The sequence below is a fragment of the Phyllostomus discolor genome, chromosome 7 (assembly GCF_004126475.2).
Source record: "Phyllostomus discolor isolate MPI-MPIP mPhyDis1 chromosome 7, mPhyDis1.pri.v3, whole genome shotgun sequence".
Lineage (NCBI taxonomy): Eukaryota > Metazoa > Chordata > Mammalia > Chiroptera > Phyllostomidae > Phyllostomus > Phyllostomus discolor.
The window spans coordinates 93,268,643-93,277,931 of record NC_040909.2 but is presented as its reverse complement, the minus strand read 5'-3'; the positions used below and the strand labels follow the sequence as shown (position 1 = coordinate 93,277,931).

Sequence of the window (9,289 nt, the reverse complement as noted above, 5' to 3'; positions counted from 1 at the left end):
TTAATACTGTTGTTCTTGAGTGAGTTAGGAGAGTATTGTCATTGTAGAATTACTTATCATAAGTAACCCTTCTTCTGGCCTGTCTTATTATTCCTGTGTGTTTTTTTTCTTCCTCTATCTTTTTTTCTCCTTTTTTTTTTTGCAGTGGCAAGGAGTATTGAATTTCATATTAGGTGTTGAATACAGATGTAATTGATACAAGAATTCTCAAACAAAACATACATCTTCACTTTTTCTTTTGCCCCACCCTGCTTTATCACATGTGTTTGCTTCTCTTCTCCAAAAAACAGCATTTTTCCCTAGACTTTTTGGAATAAATGAGTTTCAGAGAGGTTGATGTATAATAGTTGTAACAGTAGCAATAGTGACAATTTATTGAGTGTATTCTAGGTGCCCAAATACTGGCCACACAGGACTTTATTTGACCCTCACAGAAACTTTATAAGTAAATTTTATTTATGCCCACTCTACAGATGGGAAATCCGATGCTCATGACATGACACTTTACTATACAGTTTATGTCAACTATCTACTCTTCATTCCTGCTCAATCTTTATAGGGTGCTATTTAAAGATTTTTATTTATTTATTTTTAGACAGAGGGGAAGGGAGGAAGAAAGAGAGAAACATCAATGATGGTTGCCTCTCATGTGGCCCCCTACTGAGGACCTGGCCCACAACCCAGGCATGTGCCCTGACTGGGAATCGAACCAGTGACCCTTTGATTCTCAGCCCGCGCTCAACCTACTAAGCTACACAGCCAGGGCATATAGGAGGCTATTTAACACACAACTTATAGTATGGTTTCCTAGGGAAAAAGTGAAATCAACAATAGTGAAATATAGCAAGGAGAGTTGAAGTTAAGGTAAAGCTAAAAATATTCTTATATTGAAAACGTAAATCTGGTTGTTGATGTGTGTTCACATGCAAACACCACCCCACTCTTCCTCTGCCAAAGCTTTTGTCTTGGGTAATTACCACAGGATTCTGAGTTTGTTTGCTTTCTCACTTATTAGCAAACATTAAGGAATAGCTGCTAAGGGTAGTGAGCTGCGTTTTATGAAACATTAAAGGTAAGCTTTTGGCATTGTAGATGTTGAAGTCACTGTCTTTTATAACTTTTTGTTTTCCCAGGATTGTTTGAACATTTGTATGTACATCTTTAGTGTGCATGTTGGATGGTGATTGAGGGAATAGTGGAGGTTATGTTCATTTATACAATAGCAATGGCAATATAGAATAGTGTCATGTTGAACTATCCCCTTTTTGTCATGTTGAACTATCCCCTTTTTGTTGTTAGACTAGAGGCCAAAAGTCATTGCCATGTAAGTAGAGACTCAGTTATAGATTCTTTTTTTTTTTTTTTAAAGATTTTATTTATTTATTTTTAGAGAGGGAAGGGAGGGAAAGAGAGAGAGAGAGAGAGAGAAACACCAATGTGCGGTTGCTGGGGGTTCTGGCCTGCAACCCAGGAATGTACCCTGGCTGGGAATCGAACCTGGGACACTTTGGTTCCCAGCCCGCGCTCAATCCACTGAGCTACGCCAGCCAGGGCTAGATTCTTTTTTTTTAAAGGTTTTATGTATTTATTTTTAGAGAGAGAGGAAGGGAAGGAGAAAGGGAGGGAGAGAAACATCAGTGTGTGGTTGCCTCTCACGCATCTCCCACTGGGGACCAGGCCTGCAACCCAGGCGAGTGTCCTAACCGGAAATTGAACCAGCGACCCATTGGTTTGCAGGCAGGCCCTCAATCCACTGAGCCACACCAGCCAGGGCAGTCATAGATTCTTCACTGCGTTCCCTCCACACCCAGAAGTACAGTCTAAAATGTCTGGTGGTTTTTGAAGCCTCACCCGAAATTTTTGGTAAGGAACTTAAATTGAATCCTACTTAGTTTATTTCCTTATGGAAAATCATCATCAAGAAGCCACAGCTACTCTTTTCTTTTATAATGGTGCCCTGTGCAGATGGAGAAAGGTCTCTTTTCTTTTCTCCCACAACTTCCTTGAGTAAAGTGCTTGAAGCTTTCCAATTTAATGTTCCCCTCTCAGAAAAATAATATACCAGGTGTCACTCTAGAGCACTAAACCGGGGATGGTTTTGCCCCCAGAGGACATTTGGCAGTGTCTGGAGATTTTTGGTTGTCACAACTGGGAGTTAGAATGCTGTTGACATAGAGTAGGGAAAGGGTAAACAACCCATGATGCATATAAAGACCCACATAACAAGAAATTATCTGCCCTAATTTTTCAACTTGTGCCCTATTGAGAAGCCCTACTCTAGAGAAGTGAATGTTGTCTTAAGAAAAATCAAGTTCAGGTAGGATCCCTGGATTTCCTTTTGTTTTCAACCTGTCATGTTAGGGAGCTTGGGGGAGTCCTCAGTGCAACAGTTCTCTTTTTAAACATACTAGCTATGCTTGATTTCGCTGTATGACAATAATAGTAACTGTGGCATTGGTATGACCGCTATCTCATATCCTTGTGGATAATGATGAAAATGCAGGCTGAAGGTAGTTTCTTAGAGTGGATTTGCAGGCAAATACAAAACAAACAGTTACAGTTTTGATTTAAAGCAAAGGGAATTCTCTGTTTGAGGTGCTCTTGTCCTTGACTGGGATTAGAATTCTGACAGTGATTTAAAGATAAAGCATAGTATTCCAAGCTGGTACAAGCAGCTTGTGTCTGTGCCTTCCTTGACCTTTAGGATGGGAGTACTCACTTAGAAGAGTTTAACTGCTAATACAGTGCAAAGAACACTTGCTTTGACATCTTGTCCAGTCTCCAGTCTAGGTGATTCTGAGCAGTCATTTAACTTCTTTGAGTTATAGTTTCCTTTTCTTTAAAATTGAGATAACTAGTAATGTGGTAATCAGTGCAGAAATAAGCATTGCATCCCAAATTATATGGGACAGGCCTATTTGAGGTGGTACTGTAGTATGAATTTACTAAAATTGTAGTAAAGTTGCTGCAGTAGTAGCCCGATGAGTCTGAATCAGAAGCACATGAAGAAATTAGAAAGGTAGACAAGAGCTATAGCATATGCCAAGCTTAAAGAAGTTTGGACCTGATCTTTAGTTTAATCCTAGAGTACTAAAAGATTTACCTTTTATTTCAGTAATTTTATTATTGAAATAAAAGTCAAGTAAAGTGTGCCTACAAGTATCCCATACTTTGTTTTGGCTGTGGGCATTTGAAGGTGGATGAGACTGGTTAGGAGAGTTTTAAAATAGGTGGGGTGAGACCTAAGCACCAGAACTTGGGCAATGGGAAAGTTATACTCAGCTTGTTTCAGTAGCTAACATTTATTTAGTCCTCAGTAAGTGGCAAGCACTTAATTAAGTTTCTTATTTCCACTGTTAATTTATTCTTGAAAAAACAGGAGGTGAGTATTATTGCCTCCATTTTGCAGATAAATTGAGGCTTGGAGGGGCTAAGTAATTTGTGAAAGGTTATACAGCTAGAAAATAATCTTAGATTCATAGAGATTTACTTAATAATCTGAAAATCATCTCAGGTCTTTTTAATTCTATATGTAAGGTACTATAAAAGGTATAACTGAAGTATACTCTTAAACGACAGTTTTTCGAAGGATTGGAAGGACTCAGGGTAGATACTTGGAGAATAGTTTGGAGCGGGTAGATCAGTTAGGCTTTTTCAAGTGAGAGATGATACACTGAATTGGAGTTATCATTGCAGAGAAGTTAGATGTGGAAGGATATGAGAAAATGTCCAGGAATGTGTCAAAAATGACTCCTCTATTTCTGGCTTTCACAACTGGTGTTTTGCTGATGTTGAAAGAGAGTGAGGGATGACATGACAAGTGCCAGTGGGCAGGTTAAGAGTGCTGGGTTAAGTTAGAGATGCCTTTGGTATGTTCAAGGGGACATGTTAAGGAGGTAGTTGAATATGTGTGGGTCTGAAGCTCCTGAGATTTCTGAATTAGAACTACAAATTTGTAGGTCATCGGTGTTATAATAATTGAAACCAGTTGTGGACAGGATTGTTTACTGAAAGGATGTGTGAAAGTAGAAGATGAGGACCTATGACCAAAGATAAAAAAGACTTGAGAGGAATCACTTAAGAGTAGTAATAGTAGGCAACTTTTATTAAATACTTTGTGTTAAGCAGTGTACTGTTTTACTTTTCTATTTCGGTGAGTCATCCAAAGAACCCTGTAAGGAGATATATTTGTCACCCAGTTTTAGCAATGGGTTACTACAGCTCAGAAAGATTAGGTGACTATCCTAGATAAGTCACATACCCAGTAAATCGAGGAGCTGGAGTTCTGATGATAGTACACATACTCATAATAATGGTTCTATATGTGGGTGGGTCATTGGTGAACTTTGTGAGAGCTTGCTTGATGGCTTGATGGAAAGGAAGCAAAATTGAAAAAGATGCCAGGAAGGAAAGGGAGGCAGTAAGTCTTTCAAAAATTGTGCTCCTGAGGAACTTGGCTAGGGTGTTATGTGGGGTTAAAATAAGGTTCAATGTACTTTTTTTGGTATGTTTGTTTTTAAAATGTGAGACACTAGAGCCTGTTTAATTATTTATATGGCTATACTTGAAACGTAGTGGTTGATAGTAAAGGCTTTTGAAAAGGTAAAAGAATAACACAAGTAGAGCAACATTACTTGTTTTAGAAATAGTTATTGAATGCCAATGGTGTGATAAGTACATTATATCCAAAATTTATTAGGATCTAGTGATCTATGGAAAAGTGCAGTAAATGGTACCTTCTTAAGGTATTAACCAAAACCCTCTACTTAAGGTATTAACCAAAACCCTCTTTAACCCCAAAGTAACTGACCTGTCATATAAATAGCATTAATTGTGTTTTGGAATATTGATTTCTTATTCTTTAATTCCCTGTTGAGGGCTGGTACAGATAGGCAGTAGTGATGAAGGAGGGAGAGTACATTGAATGGAAAAGGTTACAGAGAAGAAATAACACTATATTAGTGAAGAATAATGTTGTCAATCAAGAAGTATTTATTTAGCACCTATTGTTAAGGCACTGTTTTAGGCAGTGGAGATGGGGCTACCACAGTAATGAAGGAGAAACTGTGTCTTTGAACTCACAGATCTTATGTTCTAGTTGGTCAAGATAGATAACATGTAAACAAGTGAGTTGAATTCATACTCATAAGGACTTGGAAGAAATAAAAATAAGAACATATGGGAATCTCCTGCTTTGGCCATGGGTAGTCAAGGTAGGCCACTCTGAGGCACTGTCTGTCATTTCAGCTGAGAGCTGAATGATAAGAAGCAGATCATCATGCAGAGATTTGGTAAAAAAGTATTACTGCATTTTACCCTATACCGTGTGTTCCTGTGTATGTACTTCCTGTTTTTAACCCAAACATTTAGGGGAAAAATCTTTCATTTTAATTTTTTAATTCATTTATGTATTTATATTTAAATACTTTTTTGTATTATAAAGGAATTTTAGCATTTATTTTTGGACAGATATAGTACAAGAAATTTTATGTAATAAATCATTACAAAATACAAGAACAGATACAAGATATGTCAAGTACTACCCATGTATAATGCACATCCTTATATTTCCCTGCAAAAATTTGGGCAAAAAGTACACATTATACATGGTGAAGTATGGTATATGACCAAAAGAGTACAAGTATGAAGGCCTTGAGGTCAAGGGACTAGAAAACAAGTACATCTGGAGTGTAGAAAGTAAGGGTGCAAATAGAGAAAGGTTGCTGGGGCCAAATCATCCAGGACTTGCCTTGTTGACGATAGTAAGCAGTCTGGATTTTTCCTGTGTAATGAGAAATCATTGGGAGGTTTTAAGTAGCGAGTTATATAATCTCATTTAGGAAGCTGGTGGGTTGCCTGGTTGAGAGGGGAAGCTCCATAAAAGCAGCTATTTTTGTCTGTTTTGTTCATTATTATGTCCTAGTAACCAAAGCAGCTCAGAGTATGTTGTCATGAAATAGTTGTTGTTGAATGAATGAGTGAGTGAATCAGAGAATGCACTAAGAGGCAAGAGCAATCAAGGGCTATTATAGGAATCCAAGTAAGGGATAGATGGCAGTTTAAACCAGAATTTTCTTAGCATAATGGCACATAGTTTATTTCATGGTTTTTGCACAGTGATACTCTTACATTCATTCATCTGACTAGCCTAACATTGTCATTAAAAGTGTGTGCTCTAAAACCAAAATACTTTATAGAGTGATGTCTGCAAGACAGCAGAAGAGGAGTTCTCTACTGTTAAGCCCTCACAGAAAATAGATTTTGGCTGTTACTGCTGGGCAAGAGTACCTTTCTTGGAGTCTGAGGGTCAAGTTACAGCACATCACTGGAGAAAAAAAAGATGCATTAATATTTTTAATATATTTGTTTGATCATGCTTTTGAACATCTTGGGTACACTTACTGCCAGGTCATTTATTTCTGTTGTCAGTGTAAGTGGTTTTCTTTTTTTATGTTAAATGTTTTAAATATTTGTTGCTGATATATAAAAATGCATTTCATTGATAATTTTTGACCTAATATCTAGTAACTTGGCTACATTTTGTTCTATAATTTATCCACAAGTTCTTCTGAATTTTTCCAATGATCAGATATCAGTTGCTTATTTTGCTTCTTCCTTTCAAATCTTCATACCTCTCCCATGCCCTTCTTTAGCTTTCCACAATGGCTAAGACCCCATCCATTGTTAATAGTGATTATGATGGAGGACAACTGACTCTGTGCAGTACTCTGTGTACTGTGGGGCTTTTCATCCTGTGGTTTCCATTACTGTCTGACCTCAGACCTCATCTCTGGCTCTAGCCATGCTTGCCTCCTTTATTTTTTATTTCATGGACTGGAGTGTGCATCCTTTAGATGCCTGCCAGGCTCATTCCTTTAAATCTTCACTTTAATACCACCTTTTCAGTGTTGCCTTTCTTAGCTACGCTGTCTTTTAAAAACAAACAGCATTATTGCAGCATATTTTACATATCATATAATTTGCCCATTTCAGATGTCCCGTTAGTTTTTTGTGAATTTGCATAGTTGTGCAACCATTGTCATTAACAATTTCAGAAAATTTTTATCACCCTAATATTATTTCTGTGCCTGTTTGTGCTGATGACTGTTCTATGCCCTGTACCAGGTAACCACAAATCTACTGTCTCCATAGATCTCCCTGTTCTAGACTTTTTGCATAAATGGAATCATCTAGTATATAGTCTCTTGTGTCTGTTTTTTTCACTTAGTATAATGTTTTGGGGTTCATCCATACTATAGTGTGAATCACTACTTCATTTCTTTTTATGGCTAATTAATATTCCATTGTTGATCCATCCATCAGCTGATGGACATTTGGTACGTTCCAATTTGGAGCCATTATGAATAATTCTAGCAAACCTATCTTAAAGTAAAATCCTATACTCTCCTAAAACACAATTCCTGTTCTGCCCTACTTTCTTTTCTCCAGCTTACAACACAGTTTGCTTACTTATCTTGTATATTGTTTGTCTTCTTCACTAGAATCTAAGCTCTGCCGATAGAAATTTTTTCTCACATTGATCACCATTGTACATAATGACTTAACACTGTGTCTAGCATATAGCAAGCAATCAGCAAACATTTGCTAAATTAATAAAGGAACAGGTGAATGGGTGGATAGGATATTCACTATACACTCTACTAAAAATATTTTGTGAAAGACATGGAAGCTAAATAACATGGTATTAAACAATGAATGAGTCAATAGCAAGATGAAGAAAGAAATTGAAAGGTACCTTGAAACAAGTGAAAATGAGAACACAACAATCCAAAATCAGTGGGACACAGGAAAGCAGTCATAAGAGGGAAGTTTATAGCATTACAGACCTATCTCAGAAAAAAACAAGAAAAGGGTCAAATAAACAATCTAACTTTACACTTAAAGGTACTTGAAAAAGAATAAGAAACAAAGCCCAAAATGAGTAGAAGGAAGGGAATAATAAGGATTAAAGTAGAAATAAACAAGAGCCTAAAAAACCATATAAAACATCAGTGAATCTAAGACTGGTTCTTTGAAAAGATAAACAAGATTGATGCACCTTTAACCAGACTCATCAAGAAAAAAAAGAGAGAGGACCCAAATAAATTAAGTCAGAAATGAAAGAAAAGAAATAACTAACACCAAAGAACTACAAACAATTGTAAGAAAATATTATGAACTATATGCCAACAAACTGGACAGCCTGGATGAAGTGGAAAAAATTCCTAGAAACATACAAGCTTCCAAAACTAAAGCAGGAAGAATCAGAGAATCTGAATAGACAGTTTACACCTAGTGAAACTGATGTGGCAATCAAAAAACTTGCAACAAACAAAAGCCCTGAATGGGTGGCTACGTAGGTGAATTTTACCAAACATTCCTGGAAGAACTAACACCTCTCCTCAAACTACTTCAAAAATTCAAGAGGAAGGAAGACTCCCAAGTTCATTTTAGAAGGCCAGCATTATCCTAACTCCAAAACCAGATAAAGGCATTACAAAAAAAAGAAAATTATAGGCCAATATCCCTGATTAACATAGATGCTAAAATCTTCAACAAAATATTAGCAAACTGAGTACAGCAATGCATCAAGATCATACACCACAATCATCTGGGATTTATCTGGGAATGCAGGGTTGGTACAACAATAACAAATCAATAAATGTAATTCACCATATAAACTAAATGAAGGATAAAAACCACATAATCAGCCCTGACTGGTGAGGCTCAGTGGATTGGGCACTGACCTTTGAACCAAAGGGTCAATGATTTGATTCACAGTCAGGGTACATTCCTGGGTTCTGGGCCAGGTCCCCAGTAGGTGGCATGTGGGACGCAGGCACCCATTGGTGTTTCCATCTCTTTCTCCCTCCTTTCCCATCTCTAAAATAAATACATAAAAGCTTTAAAAAAATTATCACATCAATAGATGTAGAAAAAGCATCTGATAAAATCCAGCACACATTTATGATAAAGACTCTCAGCAGAGTGGGATTTTCTATGTTCCCCAAAGAGGGAATGTATCTAAACATAATAAAGGCTGTATATGACAAATCACTGCCAGTATCATACTCAGTGGGCAAAAACTACAAGTGTTCCCCTTTAGATTGGGAACAAGACAAGGATGTCCACTTTCACTCCTGTTATTCACCACAGTACTGGAAGTCCTAGCTGTAGCAGTCAGACAAGAAGAGATTAAAGGCATTCAGATTGGAAAGAAAGAAGTAAAACTGTCTTATTTGCAGATGACATGATACTGTATATAGGGAACCTCAAAAGATTCCACCAA

The 9,289-nt window shown here is 37.1% G+C and overlaps 1 protein-coding gene across 1 annotated transcript in view; it reads left to right on the top strand.

Moving 5' to 3' along the window:
* The window catches only part of BPNT2 (3'(2'), 5'-bisphosphate nucleotidase 2), a 30,190-nt gene that overhangs the window by 1,489 nt on the left and 19,412 nt on the right, over positions 1-9,289 (top strand). The gene's annotated exons all lie outside the window — the stretch shown is intronic.